At 32.8% G+C, this 21,420-nt stretch overlaps 1 protein-coding gene across 1 annotated transcript in view; it reads left to right on the top strand.

Moving 5' to 3' along the window:
• Positions 1 to 298: 298 nt before the first annotated feature.
• LOC128554411 (uncharacterized) overlaps positions 299 to 21,420 on the top strand; it is a gene marked incomplete at its 3' end in the record, with an annotated part of 46,551 nt that continues 25,429 nt past the window's right edge. The window contains exon 1 of the mRNA XM_053535693.1: positions 299 to 434. The remainder of the gene's footprint in view (positions 435 to 21,420) is intronic.

Below are 21,420 nucleotides of genomic sequence, written 5' to 3'. Positions count from 1 at the left end.
AAGCTTTATACTAATTTCACGTCTTATAGTGGTGAATTTCTGACCGCAGACTTTCTCAAATATCATATTTCTTTTCTGAAAGCTTATTCTGGAAGTAGACGTCTTCTTAGATAAATAAACCAAACACGACTTTGAACTATATGGTATCTCAAACAGTACCTGGGGTATGGCCCAAAGCTGTATAATAATGACCTACCATAGTGCAGAGGAGTTTCAAAAACGCGCTTTATCAGTTTAAGTCTAATATCGGTCTTGCAGGCTCCCGTCTCTTTTGAAACGACCCATAATTTCCGGATACGAAAATAGGATCACGTGAGATTGTATGATAACGCATTCACATGTAGATCTAACGTGAATTCGTTGGAAACGGGAATAAAGCAAAAATAAACAGTGCATACTTTAAGCAATTATAATGGATATGACATAAAATTAAGGTAAGACAATATTTTTTATGAATTTCCACAAATTTAATATGTAGAACAGTGAATTAGTTTGCCAGGACATGAGTGTGGTTTACTTGAGAACCTTTAGGTCGGATCACAGGAGCCTGAAATTCTATCAAAAAGCCACGAAAAGTCTGTATATGAAAAAAGACCCCCATTCTATGTTTTTTATTATATAGAAGAGAGTTCTTTTTTCATATACAGACTTTTCGTGGCTTTTGGATTGAATTTCAGGCTCCTGTGGTCGGATCTAGATTTTTTTATGTAATAGAAAGACAACAGGCACTCGGTTGAATTATTGGTAGCTTTTGTTGAACATTTGCTGGTAAGCGCCGCCTGTGTTTAAAAGGTTGAACTATTTAGAGACTTCCCTTTTTAAAGAATGACAACATTTCTATATATATACTGAATATAAAAAAAGTAAAAGGTCAAGTATCTGGATCAACGGAAGTGACGTTGCAGGTGTAAAGCCACTTATTTTATCACCCTTTTATAGGAATTGGCATATGTTCCATCCTAGTTGATTCGCAATTGGTCAACTTCAGCTGAGCTGAATATATGAGTTGCTTGTATCGGACAACATGGTGGGTTAGGTTGAGCTACGTTCCAACAAGTGCCGGTGTAATGAAGTATTTCGACCCCTATAGAATAATGACCCCCGGTCATTATTCTATAGAAAAAGTGATCCCACGGTCATAGTATTATGACCTCCAGATCATAGTACTATGACTCCCTCACGTGAAGTAAACTGAACCTCACGAAGAATATTGACTCCCATAAAAAAACGACCCCCGGTCATTTGGTCAAATTTAGTGATAACTCGTGTATCTAAGGCCTAATTGCTGCATTTTATGCCCCCACTCGGGGGAGGGGGGCATATAGATTTGCCCTTGTCCGTCCGTCCGTCCGTCCGTCCTTCCGTTTGACCATTAGCCCCAGATACCATCACTTGACACAGAAATCAGAGCATTCCGCAAGGGGAAAAGGGATTCTATTTCTAGACGCTGTATCTTGGTGTATACATTTTTTTTTTCAGGAAAATAACAATTCACAATACGTTCACAAAACACACCAGTGTCAATAATCCCTGCACACTTCGGTATGGAGTAATTCTTCAGAAGAAAACTGCACAAGAAACTGCTAGCATAGAACTTGGTATTAATAGAAGTTGCAATACTTAGCAGTGGCAGTAAAGTACGGTAGCGGCAACATTAGAAAGTAGTAGTAGTAGTTGTAGTGGTAGTGGTAGTGATAGTGGTAGTGGTAGTGGTAGTGGTAGTGGTAGTGGTAGTGGCAGTGGCAGTGGCAGTTGCAGTAGCCGCAGCAGCAGCAGCAGCAGCAGCAGAGGAATAAGTGACACCAACAACAGCAGCAGGAGAAGAAGAGGTAGATGTATAAGACGTATTAGTGGAAGCAGGTATAGTAGTATCAGTAGTAGCAGTTGTAGTAGTAGTAGTAGAAGTAGTAGTAGTAGTAGTAGAAGAAGAAGTACATGTAGTAATAACAATAGAAGTAGCGGCACCAGTAGTAGTAGTACAATCAGAATGTTAACTATTGGCAATGGAGGGTATTAGAGTTGTAGATCTAGTAAAATTGTCCGTTAGGTTTGATGGGGATCACTTCTTAATAGTTATTATCGTCGAAAGTCTTTTTAGGAGCCGGTGTTTTACACGGAAAGAGTAACTTTTTTAAATAGAATAATGTCCGGGAATCGATATTGTATGAGAGTTCGAATGTAGTAATTTCGGCAGTGAGTATTTTACATGGAAGGAGTCACTTTTTTCTAAAGAATAATAACCGGGGTCGTTATTCTATGAGATTCGAAGGGAGTCATCTTTAGGGAGTCAGTATTTTACTTGGAGGGGTCAGTTTTTCTATAGAATAATGACCGGGGGTCGTTTTTCTATAGAGTTTTCAAAGGGAGTCAGTTTTTTATAAGGGGAGTCAATATTTTACAGGAAAGGAGTCACATTTTCTATAGAATAATGACCGGGGCGTCGTTATTCTATGGGGGTCGAAATACTTCATTACACCCCCACTCGGGGGAGGGGGGCATATAGATTTGCCCTTGTCCGTCCTTCCGTTTGACCATTAGCCCCAGGTACCATCACTTGACACAGAAATCAGAGCATTCCGCAACGGGAAAAGGGATTCTATTTCTAGACGCTGTATCTTGGTGTATACATTTTTTTTCAGGAAAATAACAATTCACAATACGTTCACAAAACACACCAGTGTCAATAATCCCTGCAAACTTCGGTATGAAGTAATTCTTCAGAAGAAAACTGCACAAGAAACTGCTAGCATAGAACTTAGTATTAATAGAAGTTGCAATACTTAGCAGTGACAGTAAAGTATGGTAGCGGCAACAATAGAAAGTAGTAGTAGTAGTAGTAGAAGTGGCAGTGGTAGTGGCAGTTGCAGTAGCAGCAGCAGCAGCAGCAGCAGCAGAGGAATAAGTGACACCAACAACAGCAGCAGGAGAAGAAGAGGTAGATGCACAAGACGTACTAGTGGAAGCAGGTATAGTAGTAGCAGTAGTAGCAGTTGTAGTAGTAGTAGTAGTAGAAGTAGTAGTAGTAGTAGTAGTAGTAGTAGTAGAAGTACATGTAGTAATAGCAATAGAACTAGCGGCACCAGTAGTAGTAGTACAATCAGAATGTTAACTATTGGCAATGGGGGTATTAGAGTTGTAGATCTAGTAAAATTGTCCGTTAGGTTTGGTGGGGATCACTTTTTAATAGATATTATCGTCGAAAGTCTTTTTAGGAGCCGGTGTTTTACACGGAAAGAGTAACTTTTTTAAATAGAATAATGTCCGGGAATCAATATTGTATGAGAGTTCGAATGTAGTAATTTCGGCAGTGAGTATTTTACATGGAAGGAGTCACTTTTTCTACAGAATAATAACCGGGGTCGTTATTCTATGAGATTCGAAGGGAGTCATCTTTAGGGAGTCAGTATTTTACTTGGAGGGGTCAGTTTTTCTATAGAATAATGACCGGGGGGTCGTTATTCTATAGAGTTTTCAAAGGGAGTCAGTTTTTTATAAGGGGAGTTAATATTTTACATGAAAGGAGTCACCTTTTCTATAGAATAATGACCGGGGGGTCGTTATTCTATGGGGGTCGAAATACTTCATTACACCGGCATTGCGATGTCGATATCTATTGCCTCCGGGTATTATCACCTGGATGTTTATTTCAATTTCAAGAGGTTTTCCATAAGAAATGAAACAACATAATTGACATGCACTTTTAGTTACGAACTATGTAACAGAAGGGACTTTTCATAAGAAGTTAAAAAAAAGTCATTTTTACCATAACAATACTTAATATGTAGTTTCTTAAATTTTATTTTGTATTTTTGTCAAGACAAAAAATATCAATAAATAAAACAAATAAATTTTAAAATAATTTTTGACATTGTGAAATCATGTCGAATTATAATAGTTAATACTGTTCTTTCTTTCCTGTGTGACATGAAGTATATGTTATCAAATGTTTCAGACCCCAGGTTAAAATCCTGATAATGACCTTGTTAGATTTTTACAACCACGTCCATTTTTAAGTGAAATATATATATATATATATATAAGTTGTGTTTTTTTTAAAAAGGTTGGTTACAATTTATATTACTACATGTGTAGATTTTATTTGATTTGTTGTTGTTATTTTTCACTCTAAAATGATTAAATAGCAGACGTTTATATATCGGGAAAGTAAGAAATTAAATTAATCGAAAATTATGGCATGTTTGTAGAATAAATAAAAGGGAGATTAAAAAAAATGATGCGAAAAATTAAGATGGCATTATAATTATATTCAAAACGCATTTATAGCCTTATCAGTGTTGTATATATGTCTGTGTTATTTTAACGCTCCTTATTTAGTGGTACTAATAAGCTTTGATAATGTGGCAGTTGAGTCCAATAAGTCCAGGGGTGTTCAAAGATAATCCGTCATAGAGACATTTGTAAAGCAAATATTGGATTTACCTGTATTGGAAAATTAACAGTGTCGATTGTATTGAGGTCAACTGCCACATTATCAAAGTTTATTAGTAATTGGGGGCAAATAAACGGATGTATACGCTTGATGGATCAACAATTTCTATCAACTTTCATTACAGTATAGAAATGACATTCATGTAGAATCATTCTAAACTGAACATGTACAATCAATTATGAAAGTTCATAATGACGATTTTCATGATAACTGAAAAAAAAAAGTCATGAAACCAGTTCAAATTCTCACAAAAGTAAAATTATATGATATAATTTTAGTTTTTATCAAAACTGTCCTTATTGTTGCAAAAGTTTCATGAAAGTTATGTGGTGGAAAATCGAGTAGATATTTTATTTACATTACAAAAACATTCATGTACATCAAAATCCTCCGGACATAATTTCCGCCTCTATTCTGACCTGTACGGTGCCCCTAAAGTGACATGTTACACACTTTTTTTCCACTTAGGTAATGTGAGACTTTTTTTATTTCGTTTAAACGAAATCATTTCGTTTTAACGAAATAACTATTTCGTTTAAACGAAATCATTTCGTTTTAACGAAATAAGTTTAAACGAAATCATTTCGTAAAAACCAAATAACTATTTCGTTATTACGAAATGATTTCGTTTTTACGAAATGTCATTTCGTTTGAACGAAATAACTATTTCGTTTAAACGAAATGTAACTTATTTCGTTTAAACGAAATCATTTCGTTTTAACGAAACAACATTTCGTTTTAACGAAATGATTTCGTTTAAACGAAATAAAAAAGTCTCTCATTACCTAAGTGGAAAAAAGTGTGTAACATGTCACTTTAATTAGGGGCACCGTAGACCTGGGTGGACCATGAATTTATAATCTATTATTTTATTCGTTTTTATTTGGTTACTCTGCGCTGCGTAGTTTTGGCAATTCATTATCTAAAACTAAAACATTAATTTTATACCAAAGTTTATATATATAAATATCTTGCGTTCCTCACTTTTTCTTCTCCATATAAGCCTTTCAACCTTATATATGGCCGATAGAAACCTTTCTCGTTTCGTATTTAATTGACATACATTATAATTGGCATAACTGACAATGATATTTAAATGAACATTAAGAAAAGTAAGAACAACAACATATTAAGAAGAAATGTGCATCTCTTTCTTTTAGAACTAGGATATTAATTGTAATATTTAATTGAATTTCATATGTTGTAAAATTTGTGATTTTAACACAAAAGGAATTATTCGCGAAATAAATTTGATTTAAAACTTTTACCTATTGTGTCGAATAAAACATTCAATCACAATTTAACTAAAATGATTACACCATTTGCTTTAACCAAAGACCTATAAAGATAAAAATGTATTTTATATTTCTTTGCTTTAACCTTCTGATCACGATACCGCATATTCACGTGACATTAATATGTCGTCTGCACATGACGCTACAACAACAACTTCGCACTGAAGTTAATTATTCTTCAAAATCAGTGGAAATTAACCGTCTGAGAACGAATCAAATTTTTATTTTACAAAAATGAAATAAATATCATTCAAAAGATAAATTTATTGAGAGTAGGAAATCATTTGCACCTAAGCTTACATATCAATGGCTTTATCTAAAATATCACTTTTAAGAAACGCATGTATGAGATTTTTACACATTTTATATGGAAAATAGAAGGGAAAAAATGATGAAATGATGGCATTAAACTTCATGTTAGGAAGGAATCAAAAATAAAAATAAGATTAAATTAAAAAATACCATGTGACGAATCAAATGTTGAACTTTGGTAATATTTTTGCACCTAAGGTTTCTTATTTTTAATAATTCTGTTATTAAGTAAAATGTGTACATGTCTTGCTTTCTTATTTCTATATAGAAAATCTGACCGCTATCGATTATTGGCCGGAGGGATATTCTTCGGTATGGTTTCAACTGACGCAGAAATATGTTGACATCCCCTACTCCCTGTGAAAGCCAGACATCATAATAACCTAACCTTGATAATATATGTTTAACCTGTGAAACCCAATTTATTTTCTCTGGATTAAACTCAACATAACTTTTTAAACAATTATAGACCTGTTTAATTTATTTGTCTTCATTAGAGTTACAGATTTTCAACCAGTATTTTATAATGTTTAAATTTCTGCCATTTTGGAGATTCATTCTACCCGTATCTCCATAAAGGAAAGAGTTCTGGGTTGTGACTTTAGCACCAAGTATCCTTTAACAAAAACCTAAGTGTATACGTTCAACTTGTGACCCTTTTTTGAATCCCCATACTTCAGAAGCATAATTAAGTATTGGTAATATGAGTTTGTCAAAAATCAAGAGTATGCTTAGGTTGTAAGTCTGTAAATTTATATAAGTATTTATTCATTTTAAAAATGGCTTTTAGTGCTTGGCCTGCTAGCATCTTATCTGTCTCATTAAATGACCCGTATGAGCTAAATAACACTCCTAAATACTTAAATTTGCTTACAATTTCCAATTCTTTATTTTTGTATATAAATCTTATATTTCTGCTAAGTCTACCCCCTTTTCAAAAAAACCATGAGTTTTGTTTTCTTTGCATTAACTTCCATCTATCACAATACTCAGCTAAAACATCTAAAGACTTTTGTAACCCTTCCGCGCTTTTGGAAAATAGAACGATATCATCTGCGTATAGAAGTAACAAATCTTTATAGTTCCGATGTCAGTGCCTTCAATGCCTTTTAATAAAAATACTTCCTCAATATCATTAAGGTACATGCTAAACAGGAAAGGGGTCAGGCTCTCACCCTGTCTGACCCCTAATGTACATACAAAACTTTCGCTTAATGAGTCAAAACTCTTGATCTTTGACTTAACGTTGTTGTACATAGATTTTATAGCTTTCAAGATATTTCCCCTCACGCCGTATTTAATTAGTTTTGATAAGATATCCCTTACAACAAAATCAAATGCCTTCTGGAAGTCTACAAAAGCGCAAAATAGTTTATCGCACTTATTAATACATAGACATATTAAAGAATTTAGTATAAATATATTATCAATCGTGCCCATCCCTTTTCGAAAACCAGCTTGAGCCTCAATATAAACAAAATATTTCTCAGCCCAGCAATTCAACCTTTCATTTAAAATACGTGTGAATAATTTTCCTAAAGTGCTAAGTAGTGTAATGCCTCTGTAATTTGCAGGATCATTTTCGTCACCCCCTTTTGGAATTGGAATTATAAACCCTTCAGACCATTTTTCTGGAAAATAACCAATGTTCAAACAGGTATTAAATAATTTATAAAAATAATGTATTAAAGCATCCGCCCCATGTATGAAAAATTCATTCAGTCCGGGCCTCCACTTGTATTTGGGCGTAATTGTGTGATAGCTTTGCGTATTTCATACATAGTGATTTCCGAATCTAGCTCCGCGAACATAACCTGCATTTCCCCATCTAGAAAGCGCTCGTTGAAGTACAAAATATCTTCATCTGCCTGGAAAAAACGATCTTCGGGATTATTAATTGACTTAAAATATACAGCAAAATTGTCCATACTAATGTTTGGTTTTGAAACACTTTATGTACACTCTTTTAACAGTTTCCAATATGACTTTGCATTTGATACTCTAGCTTCTATGAGTTTATTTGTATTTTGTTTACGATCATTAAATTTTTTCTGTCTGATGACTTTTTTATATTCTGATCTAGATTTAATAAGATTTGGGGGTTTCGTTTTGAGGAGGCTACGTTTTTGGTGCGTGGCATTCCCTGTTTGATATTTTTCTTTGTTTTTTACTCGATTACTCTAAGTTTTATTAGCCCATCATCCTCAGATGGTGGGCTATTCAAATCACTCTGCGTCCGTGGTCCGTCGTCCTTCCGTCCGTCCTTCCGTTAACAATTTCTCGTTATCGCATCTCCTCAGAAACTACCAGGGGGATTTTAACTAAACTTTGTCAGAATGATGTATTGGTACCCTAGTTGTGTCCCCATGAAAATCAGACTGGTTCAACAATTTTTTAGTAAGTTATGGCCCTTTGTTTATTTCTATAATTTACATAGATTTATATAGGGAAAAACTTTGAAAATCTTCTTGCCCAAAACCACAGAGCCTAGGGCTTTGATATTTGGTATGAAGCATCATCTAGTGGTCCTCTACCAAGATGATTCGAATTATTTCCCTGGGGTCTAATATGGCCCCGCCCCGGGGGGTCACATGGTTTATATAGACTTATATAGGGAAAAACTTTGAAAAACCTCTTGTCCAAAACCACAGGGACTAGGGCTTTGATAGTTTGTATGTGACATTATCTAGTGGTCTTCTACTAAGATTGTTCAAATTATCCCCCTAGGGTCAAATATGGCCCCGCCCCGGGGGTCACATGGTTTACATAGACTTATATAAGGAAAAACTTTGAAAATCTTCTTGTCCAAACCACAAAGCCTAGGGTTTTGATATTTGTAATGTAATATCGTCTAGTGGTTCTCTACCAAGTTTGTTAAAATTATCCCCCTAGGGTCAAATATAGCCCGCCCTGGGGGTCACATAATTCATATAGACTTATATAGGGAAAAGCTTTTAAAATCTTCTTGTCAATAACCTACAACATTCAGATTTGGACCACATGTATGGTTTTGAGTGGCAAAATGAACGTTAACATGAGTTGACTTTGATTTTGACCTAGTGACCTACTTTCACATTTCTGTAGCTACAACCTTCAAATTTGGACCACATGCATAGTTTTGTGCACTGAAATAAACTTTGACCTTGACATTGACATAGTGACCTACTTTCACATTTTTGAAGCTACAGGCTTCAAATTTGGACCACATACATAATTTCGTGTTCCGAAATAAAATTTGACCTTGATTTTGACCCAGTGACCTACTTTCACATTTCTCAAGCTACAGCCTTCAAATTTGGACCACATGCATGGTTTTATGTACCGAAACAAACTTTGACCTTTACATTGACCTAGTGACCTACTTTCACATTTTTGAAGGTACAGGCTTCAAATTTGGATCACATGCATAGTTCTGTGTTCCGAAATAAAATTTGCCCTTGATTTTGACCCAGTGACCTACTTTCACATTTCTCAAGCTACAGCCTTCAAATTTGGACCACCTGCATGGTTTTATGTACCGAAACAAACGTTGACCTTTACACTGACCTGGTGACGTACTTTCACATTTTTGGAAGTACAGGCTTTAAATTTGGACCGCATGCATAGTTTTGTATTCTGAAATAAAATTTGACCTTGATTTTGACCTAGTGACCTACTTTCACATTTCTCAAGCTATATCCTTCAAATTTGGACCACTTGCATAGTTTTTTGTACCGAAATAAACTTCGACCTTAAGATTGACCTAGTGACCTACTTTTTTTTTCTTTTTTTTTTCAGGCCCCAATTTGGGTAACCCCGTCCGTTTATTTCAAATTGTATACATATATAGATACATATAAACACATGATGCAAACGTACATATATAGATACATATAAACACATGATGCAAACGTACAATTACATGAATTAATAATGTAAATATCAAGACATATTGTTCAACATTTAATCTTAGTGATCTATTATGTATACATATTTTTATAACTACTTCATATACTATCTAAAGTCGTATATTATCATTGACATTTGTTATCAGGCAATTTACAAACTGGGGTAATATTTTACGAAAATATGAAGAAATGTGTATGAAAAAAAAATATAGACAGGAAAAAAAGAGCACATATTTAACAAAAATATGCGCAAGTTGTTTAAGAAAAAAAAAAGAAAAGAGGAAGAAAAAAGTGAAAAATGGGGGAAACTGATTTAATAAAATGAAAAATCCCTTAATAACTCTTAGTAGAAAGTTATGGTTAGCTCTATTAATAAAAGATCGGAATTAACAAGTATTTATTTTTCAATATTTTGGTTTTATTAAAGATGATATTTTGGCAGATTAGGAAATATTTTACTTTGCTTTATTTCTTAAATTCTGTTGTTAATTTTTGCTTAGTTATCTATCGTTTCGATAACTTGAGACCAATTCTTTTCGAATTCAGATATTTTATTATTTATGGCTGAAATGTATTTCAAACTTTTAAGTTTATCTTTAAAATAAACTTTGAACATTGGTATAGAGAGGTACCTACAACAGTTTTCTTTAAACTTTGTTTTATAAACATAATACTTTAGAAGTAAAGCAAGATAGTTTCCAGCTCGATTGGTACAGGTATCATACGAAAAAATGATTTTTTTTTCTTTAAATTAATGTCAGTATTAAATCTTTCTTTTGCCCAATTACTTAAGTCAAATAAAAAATTATTAACATGTGCACATTCAAATGTTAAATGTTCTATTGTCTCTTGTTGTTGACAACAATATGAACATAAATTGCTGTCGACTTTATTTATTTTATACAAAAATGATTTAGTTACTAGAATGTTTTGATTTATCTTAAATTGAAAATTTTTTAGTTTGACTTCCTTGATTGTTTCTATATTTTTGCAAAATAATTTAAATTCTAATTCTGAGATATGTCCTAATGTTTGGTTCCATTTATTTGGTATGTATATTTCCTTAATTCTTGTAATGGTATTATAAAAAGAGCTACTGCCCTTTTTATCTTTAACAAGTAATCTTAAGTATGGGTTAATATCTACGTTGTATTTGTGGACAGCTGTTTTATTATTTCTTATCTTTTCTTTGCACTCGTTTGGTATATTATTCATAATTCTATGTAGGTCTAAAAATGTACCATTTACTGAATATATACGTTTTAACTCATCTATCGTATAAAAATTTCCATTTTCATTTAGAAGATCTAAAACATTGATAATCTTATTCTTGTACCAATTGTTATTCATGTATGTTTTGAATCTGAAGTTGTGATTATTCCAAAGAGGAGAATATAAAATTTGTTGCAGGTCTGTAATATCAATAGATTCACAAAGACAGTACCAACTTTCAAGAACGTCTTTCCAAAATGGATTTTGTATTCTCCCAGCCATTAACCTGGCATAACTTGCACCTAAAGTAAAAATGTTCTTGAAAGGAAAATTTATTAAATCTTTCCAAGTATCACAATTATTCAATGAAAGTCTTCTTAACCAGCTCAACTTCAAACAACTATGTATAAATGTGTTAATATTTATCATCTTTAAACCACCGGAATCGACATCATTTGTTATAATTGATCTCTTTACTCTATCCGGTCCATTATTCCATAAAAATTTAAATGCTATATTATTTAATTGAATAATTAAGATTGACGGGGGATTTGGTAATGCTATAAACAAATACACAAATTTCGAAATTACAAGCGATTTGATAACTGTTACTTTGCCAAATAAAGTTAAGTTTCTCTTTGACCACGAGCGTATCAAATCTTTGCATTTTTCTAAAACAAGTGGACCATTTAAATCCCAAATATCTTTGACATGTGAAGAAAAAGTTACACCTAATATTTTTAGAGGTGTTTGCGACCAGTCTAAATGTAAATCTGGACATAATTTTATCAATGACTGACTCAATGATCTTATCCAAAGTGCTCTTGTCTTTTCAATGTTTATTTTCAATCCCGAAATTTTATAAAACTTGTCTAGTGTACTCAAACAGTGACGTAAAGATTGTTCAGTTCCATCTAGAAACAATTGCGTATCGTCTGCGTATTGACTCATTTTATATTCTTTGTTACTTATAGTTACACCTGAAATATTATTGTTCATTTTTATCATTAATCCAAGTATTTCTGCACACAAAATAAAAAGATAAGGAGATATTGGATCTCCTTGTCTGCAACCTCTTTCTAAACGAAAAAAAATCTGACAAATGCCCATTTTGTAAAATACAAGTCTCACTTCTTTGCTGAAATAATTTTATCCATTTTCTAAAGGAAGGTCCAAAATTGAAATATTCTAATGTTTTATGAATAAAATCCCATGAAATAGAATCAAAAGCTTGTTGAAAATCTATTGATAACAATTGTCCTGGAATGTTTTGTTTTTCAGTTTCAAACAAAATGTCATAAATCAATCTTATATTTTCTCCAATGAATCTGCCTGCAATGAATCCCTTCTGATCGGTGTGAACTATTTTGTCTAAAAACATTTTAAGGCGGTTCGAAATGACTGTCGAAGCTAGTTTATAAATGACATTTAAAAGGGATATTGGTCTCCAATTTTTAAGGTATTGTCTATTTTTATTCGGTTTTGGTAAACAAGTAATAACACCCTGTTTTTGTGTCACTGACAATCTATCATTATTATACCCAAAATTAATTGACCGCAAGATAAAATGTGCAATGTCTTTCCAAAAAAAGCTAAAAAACTCTACAGTATATCCATCTAGACCGGGGCTTTTATTTTTTTTCATACCATTTATTGCAGCAGTGAGTTCGTCAAGTGTAATTTCTCCTTCTAGCTTCTGTGATTCCATATCAGAAAGTTTAAATATGTTTTCGCCAAAACTTTCAGTCAACGATACATCTGATGGTATAAAATTGTTCTTATATAATTTGCCATAGTACTCTGTCTGATAAGATAAAATATCTTTAGTGTTAAAAAGTTCTTTTCCATTCTCATCTATGAGTTTGTTAATTGTTTTATTTATAAAGTTTCTACTTTCTAGACCTAAAAAATAGCTAGTTGGTTTTTCACCAAGATCTTCATATCTACATTTTGATCTTAAAATAACACCTTCTAACTTAGGTTTCCGTAAGTTTTCGAGATCTGTCTTCTTTTCTTGAAGTTGGACTAATATCATGTTATCTATAGTGTTATAATTGTTTTGTATATCATTTTCTATTGAAACAATTTCTTTTTCTAAATCAATCTCCCTTTTCATACTTTCTTCCTTCTTATATGATGAGTATTTGATAGTTTCACCACGGACAATGACTAAAAATGTTTCCAAAAATAAATGATCGTCTATATCTAAATTAATATGCTGATGATTAAAGTTGTCATCTTCTACTGGTATATTTTCATTTTGATTGACTACCGTATGTGACTCAATTAAATTTTTTAAGGTATTTTTAACTAAACTTATATAGTCTTCATCTTTCAGTAATGAGTTATTAAATTTCCAGAAGCCTTTTCTTTAAGGGTTGGTTTTTTTCTCCGCCATGTGAATTTTTTCTTATTATCATGTAAAATACGCCATATGTCAATAAAATGTTCATTATCAATTAAGTTCGTTACAATTTTTCTTGCTTTTGGGTTATTGATTTTGTTTGTTTGTTTGTTTTGGGTTTAACGACGTTTTTCGACAGTATTTCAGTAATGTAACGGCGGGCAGTTAACCTAACCAGTATTCCTGGATTCTGTACCAGTACAAACCTGTTCTCCGCAAGTAACTGCCAACTTCCCCACATGAATCAGAGGTGGAGGACTAATGATTTCTGATTCATGTGGGGAAGTTGGCAGTTACTTGCGGAGAACAGGTTTGTACTGGTACAGAATCCAGGAATACTGGTAAGGTTAACTGCCCGCCGTTACATGACTGAAATACTGTTGAAAAACGGCGTTAAACCCAAAACAAACAAACAAACAAAATCAATAACCCAAAAGCAAGAAAAATTGTAACGAACTTAATTGATAATGAACATTTTATTGACATATGGCGTATTTTACATGATAATAAGAAAAAAATTCACATGGCGGAGAAAAAACCCAACCCGTAATAGATACATAGTTTTCATAGTCTAAACTGGGGTCAATGACTAAATTCCAGTCACCAGAAAAAATAACATTATCATTTCCAATGTTATAAACTTTCTGGTAAATATTTTGATAAAATGATGGATTATCTTCATTCGGGCCATATAGGTTAACTAATGTATATCTTGTTTGAAATATATATAAATCTAGAATAAGAAAGTTTCCGTTTTCATCTTTCATAACAGTTTCAACTTTTTGTTCAAAATAATTTAGTAGAAGGGTCATAACTCCTCGACTATTGCTTGTAAATGGGCAAATATATATTTCGTTTCCCCATTCAGACTTTACAAACGCACAAAGTTGTTTTGTTATGTGAATATCTTGCAAACATATTATATTATATTTTTTACTTCTAACATAATGAAATAAGTCTCTTCTCTTTTGACAATTTCCTAAACCCTGACCGTTTTGTAGAAAGATTACTACATTATCACCTATCTGGATATTTCAAGACAAGTAACATAAAGCTACCATAATGTGGGTAATATAAAAAAAAATAACAGTAAGAAAAAAATAGGGACTTTCGTGAAAGTTATATGAAAATAAACAAAGAAGAACGTAGAATGAGAACAGTTTGTTTTGACAGTGCATTATATAGCACATCGTATAGTTACAAAACTAAAAGTCGGGACACAGGTGTTTTTTTTATATACTTTGTCTCCCTTGAATTTCAAATGTTAAAGATATAGTTTAATAGTTTAAGTAATACTGTGAACTTCTATACCATTTCTATACATTGTCAGTAAAGTGCGAATAAAAAAAAAATATTAATACTATATACAAACAAATAAATTGAGTAACTGTAACAAAAGAAAATATACACGTACATCCGCATAGGTGGACAGAGGCATAACATGTCACGCCTATCTATTATTATCCATTACAATTGAAACGGAAAGATGCATAGCGGATTAGCTAGGTAAAGCACACATAAACAAATTAGATAATAGTATCAAGGTTTTCATTGGTCAGTTGTTATTTCATTAGGTCAATTGTTGTTACAATAATATTTGTGAATGACAGAATTACTGGGTAATTGAGTCTAAACTAAAAGTAGGAAAGTATGTCAGTGTTACAGTATATACTGACTGAATACATTCTTGAAAAAGGTAAACTTACTTATGCAATATAATTTATAAAACTGGATTTACTTAAACGACTGGAACAATGAAATGTGAGTTATTTTTCTTATTAAAATTTGAGTAAATCTAGGGGGGAACAAACTAACAAAATTTCCGATTTTACATATGTCAAAGAAGAAATGAATGTCGAAATATGGTGAATCCACTTTTCTGATGGAATATTTAAAAAACCGAAATTAAAGCAACAAGTCAGATCATTATTTCATCTAAGAATTCCGCCAAAAATGTCTGACAAATTTGGTGTATCATTATAATTAGTATATCGAATGTTGAGTCTGATACATGAAAGATATTGTTTGTATTTCAGAAAAAAATGTTGTATTTGAGCAGTATGATTTTGCCTTTGTAATAAAATAGTTTCTACAAATATGTCTTGAAAGTACAAAACAAATAATTTAGCAAATAACATGTACACTGAATTTTGCACTTATAAATGTTTTACAAACAAAAATCTGTCATTTCAGAAAGTACAATGTACTCTACTATTTATACTATCGTATGGTTTTAAAAACAATCATGTTTAAATACAGATTTAGCATTCTCTTGAATAAAATACACACATATATACATACATACACACATATATATACATATATGTATATACATATACATACACACACACATACATACATATATACACATACATGTACATGTAAGCAAGTAAAGTGCATTCTAAAATTTGGATCGCTGTTTCTTTTGCGAACAATCATGTTTTGATTATAGTTAAGCAATATCATACTGTTGATATTTAGAAACATTTAAATAAGTAAGTAATAGTGACCTACTTTCAACTTTCTCAAACTACAGTCTTCAAACTTGATGCACATGCATAGTTTTGTGTACAAAGAACTTTGTCCTTGAAATTGATCTAGTGACCTACTTTCACATTTCTCAAGCTACAGCTACAGACCACATGCACAGTGTTGTGTACGGAAATGAAATTTGACCTTGAGCTAGTCAATAAGTCTTGAAATTTGGAACACACAAAAATGGCACATTGGTGGGCGCCAAGATCACTCTGTGATCTCTTGTTTAATCTAAACTTATTCAAATCAAAATAGAACTGTCCTCTCTTTAATGCACACTCGTCGTCAAACCAGGGTTTATGTTCTACATAATTGGAATTATCTGATGATTTCTGTATATTATTTCTAGTTTCTTTTCTAAATAATGGTGAACAAACGCCGTCCATAATATTAGAAAACTTCAATATATTACTGTCAATATCTGATGTACTGTTCGTATTATTCATACCACCAGTTAACACATCAGGTGATTATTTAAATTTATTTGCATTTAATTTATTCTTATACTCATTTACTTTACTACCATCCCACATGTACGTAAATTTAATCCTATCAGAATTTTCAGCCCCCGGAGTTTCTTCTGTCGATCCAAAAATACTTAAGCTAAATGTTATTGCGCAATGATCCGACAGTATATTTGGTTCATGTACTTTAAATGATTCAAATTTGTCCATAATTGTCTGACTACAAATGACGTAATCCATGACACTGCGACCGTTTCGCCCGACATATGTATAATTGCCGACGGCAGCGTCATCGCCTACCCGGCCATTCATAATTCGCAAACCACTTTCTTTACAAAAATCTTTAAGGATCCTACCATTTCTATTTATACATTTATCTTGAGTTATTCGGGGGAAATAATTTTTATCACAAATATAATCGTCTGGAAGAATATGTACATTTTGATCAAAATCATCAGTTTCAACAAAATCGTTTAAACTACCTACTCTGCTGTTAAAATCACCTAGCAAAAGAAATGTGCAAGCACCTTCAGTTTCGTTAGAAATTTTCACCATATCTGCTAAAATTCGATCATATACACTTATTTCTATGACATTTTCCCGGCTGCTACCTTCCGGAACAACATAACACAAGCATACATATAAATCAGTTTGTGTACATAACAATTCTTTAGAAAAAGTTAACCAGATGGTTATCATCACTTTCACTCTGGTATACAGTAACAAATTTTGTATACATGTCTTTTATATAACAACATATTCCGCCTGAGTTTCGCTTTGTATTTAACGTTTTTAAATGTCTATGAATGCTGTATAATTTGAAACCAGAATAAGACATGTCCATTAAATCGTCAGACCAAGTTTCACATAAGAAAATAAAGTCGTTGTTTTTAAACAGATCTATTAATTCACCATGTTCCAGTTTATTTATGTTTTTTTTGAGATTAAGCACTGTATATCAGCAGTGCAAATGCTAAAGATCGTCTCTCCCCGCCGTCCTAGTGTCCATTCGCTACCGTTACACCTGGCTGATTTACCTGTCGAGAAATTTCGTCTGCATTTGTGGGGTTAACAGTTGACCTTTTGACATGGCTCACCTCTTCGATATTCAGGTTATCTACAATCCTAACGTTTGCCGAACTGTTGAGCGCGGGGAAAGATGGGAAGTCCTCATTGGAAATATGCTCGCTCGAAATCGACGGATTGGTTGGCCAACACGTGTTTTTGTTATTGTTTATACCTGAACTAGAGTCATACCTTTGTGACACGTACGCCGACGGAAGGGTGTCAAAATACCCTCATTTTTGATTTCAAATAGTTAGGCTAAGAATACATATTCATTCACCAAGTCCATATAAGTATAGGGTAGAAGTTTGTCTGCCTGGTTTTAAAGGTTAGAATAGTGTATGGGCAGTCAACAGTACATAAGAAACAATCTAATTGATGAACTATAGATATATGGCATTGAAGAAAAAATTAGCACATCAAGATAATTAATTCAGTACAATGCGAGTTAATTTAATTTAGACTGAAACAAAGTTATACGACTTGTAAAGCTCAATTTAGTGTTGTGTCATTTGAAGTATGACATGGCGGAACAAAGCGATGCTAAAATTTGACCTTACATTAATGGGAAGGTATTGAATGCAGGCTGAAGCAAAACGGTGCACGAATTTTATAAATGTGATCTAATACCATTTAATTTACTTGAATTTGCTCAATTTGATAAGATGATTAGGTTTGATAATTGAATAAAAATTGATTTAAAACGGTACATAACTTGATTCAGTTTCATACTTTGTCAGACAGTTCATTATTTGTGAAACAAAACATTCCATTATGCGGAATAAAAAGAAGCAAAACGATATAAAAACGAACAGCTCTGCAAGTGTCCCTTTATTTCAACACATCTTTATTTAAAATGTAATTTATAATCAGAGTGGTGTTTAAATTAAACTTGATGTGCGTGAATTTTTCTCAATCCAGCCAATGGTTGTAAAAACTGTTGAGTTAGTACAACAGTGGTGTATTGACTAAAATGCCTCTCTTTTTATACCGTTTTGTTTCACTTTATTCTCCAGATTACGGAATGTTTAGTTTCAAATTTCATTTAAACAGTCAAATTTTAGCAAATAGATCAAATTCATTCTTATCTTTGTTTAAATCTCACTTTTTCTATTTCATATATTCTATTTGACTTTTACTCTTATGAATACTTCTTTTGTATGCATGCTCAACCTTTTGTTGCGCTATGAATTGCATATCATATATCATTATCGTATAAGTAATAAATCGTATTCAGTTACCCATGGTCGGCATAGGAATTAGATAGTCATCATTTATTTGGGTAAACCTATCTCCTAACACGAAGGCCGCAGTTTGAATCCCGTCAAGATCTGAATAAGGTGTCCATCACCACACATCTTACATTGGCGCAATTGTTCAAAGACTTTAGAATATCTTTATTGCATTGATATATAACACCAAAAACTATACTTGGATGTCCACACATGTCTGCAACTGCCTCTGGTGCAAATTCATTAGGCAGTTTTGTTATTTCATACAGTTGACAATCCATTTTGAAAGAAATAACCATCTTAGTTAATTATTTGAATCGCAAATAAAATGCTATCAGTTTTGATCATACGAAATATAAGGGTTTCGTTTTCTGAAATCGGCTTACAGAAGTGTCAGTGGAGTGAACTTATCCTTCTGTCAAAATCTTTATTTTACGTTTTTCTGCGGTTTATTGAAATATAACGGAGGCGTATAATTGCAACTTTCATTGTTATAACGATGGGATTTTTATTTCATCAATTTCACTGTTTCGGAACTAGATCTAGGCTATATAATATGAATTATAAATAATAGAAATTATTTCCAAAAAAAAAAAAACATAAATAAAGATATAGAAGAATAGAAAAACATACAATTACATGAATATTTGCGCTCAAAGGTATAAAGTTGTAAAAGAAATCTAAACATCTCAGATAATTATTTAAATGGTTCCAGTACTAACATTGTGGCATCATGATTATGCATGTGACATTGTCCAATGCGCTCTCGACGTTGCCTGGGTATTATTAGTATCATATGGTAATAACCATTTAAAAGATATGAAATGATAAGAAAATTCGTTTGTTTCACATGTAAGATATAATATCTTTCACTTGTGAACTCCATTTTATTTCCTGGCTGCACCAGAATCTGGTGTTCAGTCGGTGAAAGATATTTCGATCTTACACAGACAAACAAATATTCTCTATATTGTATTTCATATATGCAGAAAATGTTCTGTAAATAATTTAATGTTAATGTATTCCTTTTTCGAAATGGATTAAAACTTATGAACAGTTCACACTACTAGTGCATGTGTAGAACGTCTGTGTAAGTAACTGTGTTTTACACAAAGAGGAAATATGTTAGATAATGCCGCAAATGAATTTGCACCTGGTCGTGCTCGATTTTGCGGTTGCTAGGGTACGAAGAACACACTTACCACACGGGTGGTAAACGCGCAATCCAATTCCCGCCGGGAATACGCTTAAAATGGGTTGCGCAACGTCCGGTGCTGGTGTTGCGCGTAAAAAAAGACGAAATTTAGGTATGTGAAGTTATGATTTTGCTTAGTATGAGACAAGAATAAATTTTCTCGAAAAAAGCAAAATGCTATTCGACACAAATATGATTATACATCATATGTGTAAAATATCTGGTTTGTAATTTATGATTCGGCTCTATTATCACAAAAAACTCAGGCAACACGAAGCGTGAAAAAAGTATGAAATCAACAAAAATGGAAGTTTCTGACCTCATATGCCTAATCTGAGGTGATCTGATACTTTTTATAATAACTCAACTGTTATAAACTAACGAATATCAAAATTATTTGCTTCAAATCCTGTTTACGGGGACATAATTGACAAAAAATAATCGGGAATGGGGTTGCGCACCGGGAATGGAGTTGCTCGTATACATCATAATGCATATAATGTATACGCCATTCCCGGGGCGCAACCCATTCCCGGGGCGCAACCCCATTCCCGATTATTTTTTTGCCAACTTTCCCCCAAAAGCAATATTTCATTCAAGTGTATGTAATATTCATGACTGTTTTACACGCGTTTGATCATTAGAAGCGTCACATTTCCAGAAAGAAGGCACAAGAGTTCGCATTTTTCGTGATTCCATGCATTTTGACAGCTCGAGCCAGCGGAGTTTTCGTGATAACAGAGCCGATTCTTAAATTAATAAGTTGGTATTTCACACATATGACCGTTATTCATTTTTGTGTCGAATAGCATTTTGCTTTTTTTCGAAAGCACTCGTAAATGTGTCATTATTTTCAAAAACAAAAACCCACCTACCTCGATTTTGTATATATTGATGCGCAACACCAGCACCGGAAGTCGCGCAACCAGTTTTTTGCGTATTCCAAGTGGGAATTGGATTGCGCGTTTACCACCCGTGTACCATAAATAGAACGCTGTGGAATATGTCGTACTATAATAGAATGTATAGGTAATGAAATATGCACCGCCGCTCAAACCAGCGCTAATATTTCAATAATTTTCAGTATTTCTTAAAATCTTCAGTGGTAAAAACTATATTCTATTTCCGCGTCTTCAAACACTCGAAATAGCGGTAAATTTCTGCTGACATACATTCTCGAATATTATAATTTCTTTTCAGATAGCTTATTCTTGAAGTAGACATCTTTTTAGATAAGCAAACAAAACACGACTTAGAATATGGTATCTCTAACAAGACTTGGCGTATGAACCAAATAGGTTCTTGTCTGTATAATAATGACCTAACTTTCTGCAAAAGAGTTTTAAAAAAAGCGCTTTATAAGTTTAAG

The sequence above is a fragment of the Mercenaria mercenaria genome, unplaced genomic scaffold (assembly GCF_021730395.1).
Source record: "Mercenaria mercenaria strain notata unplaced genomic scaffold, MADL_Memer_1 contig_5022, whole genome shotgun sequence".
Taxonomy (NCBI): domain Eukaryota; kingdom Metazoa; phylum Mollusca; class Bivalvia; order Venerida; family Veneridae; genus Mercenaria; species Mercenaria mercenaria.
This window is presented reverse-complemented; position numbering and strand designations above follow the sequence as displayed.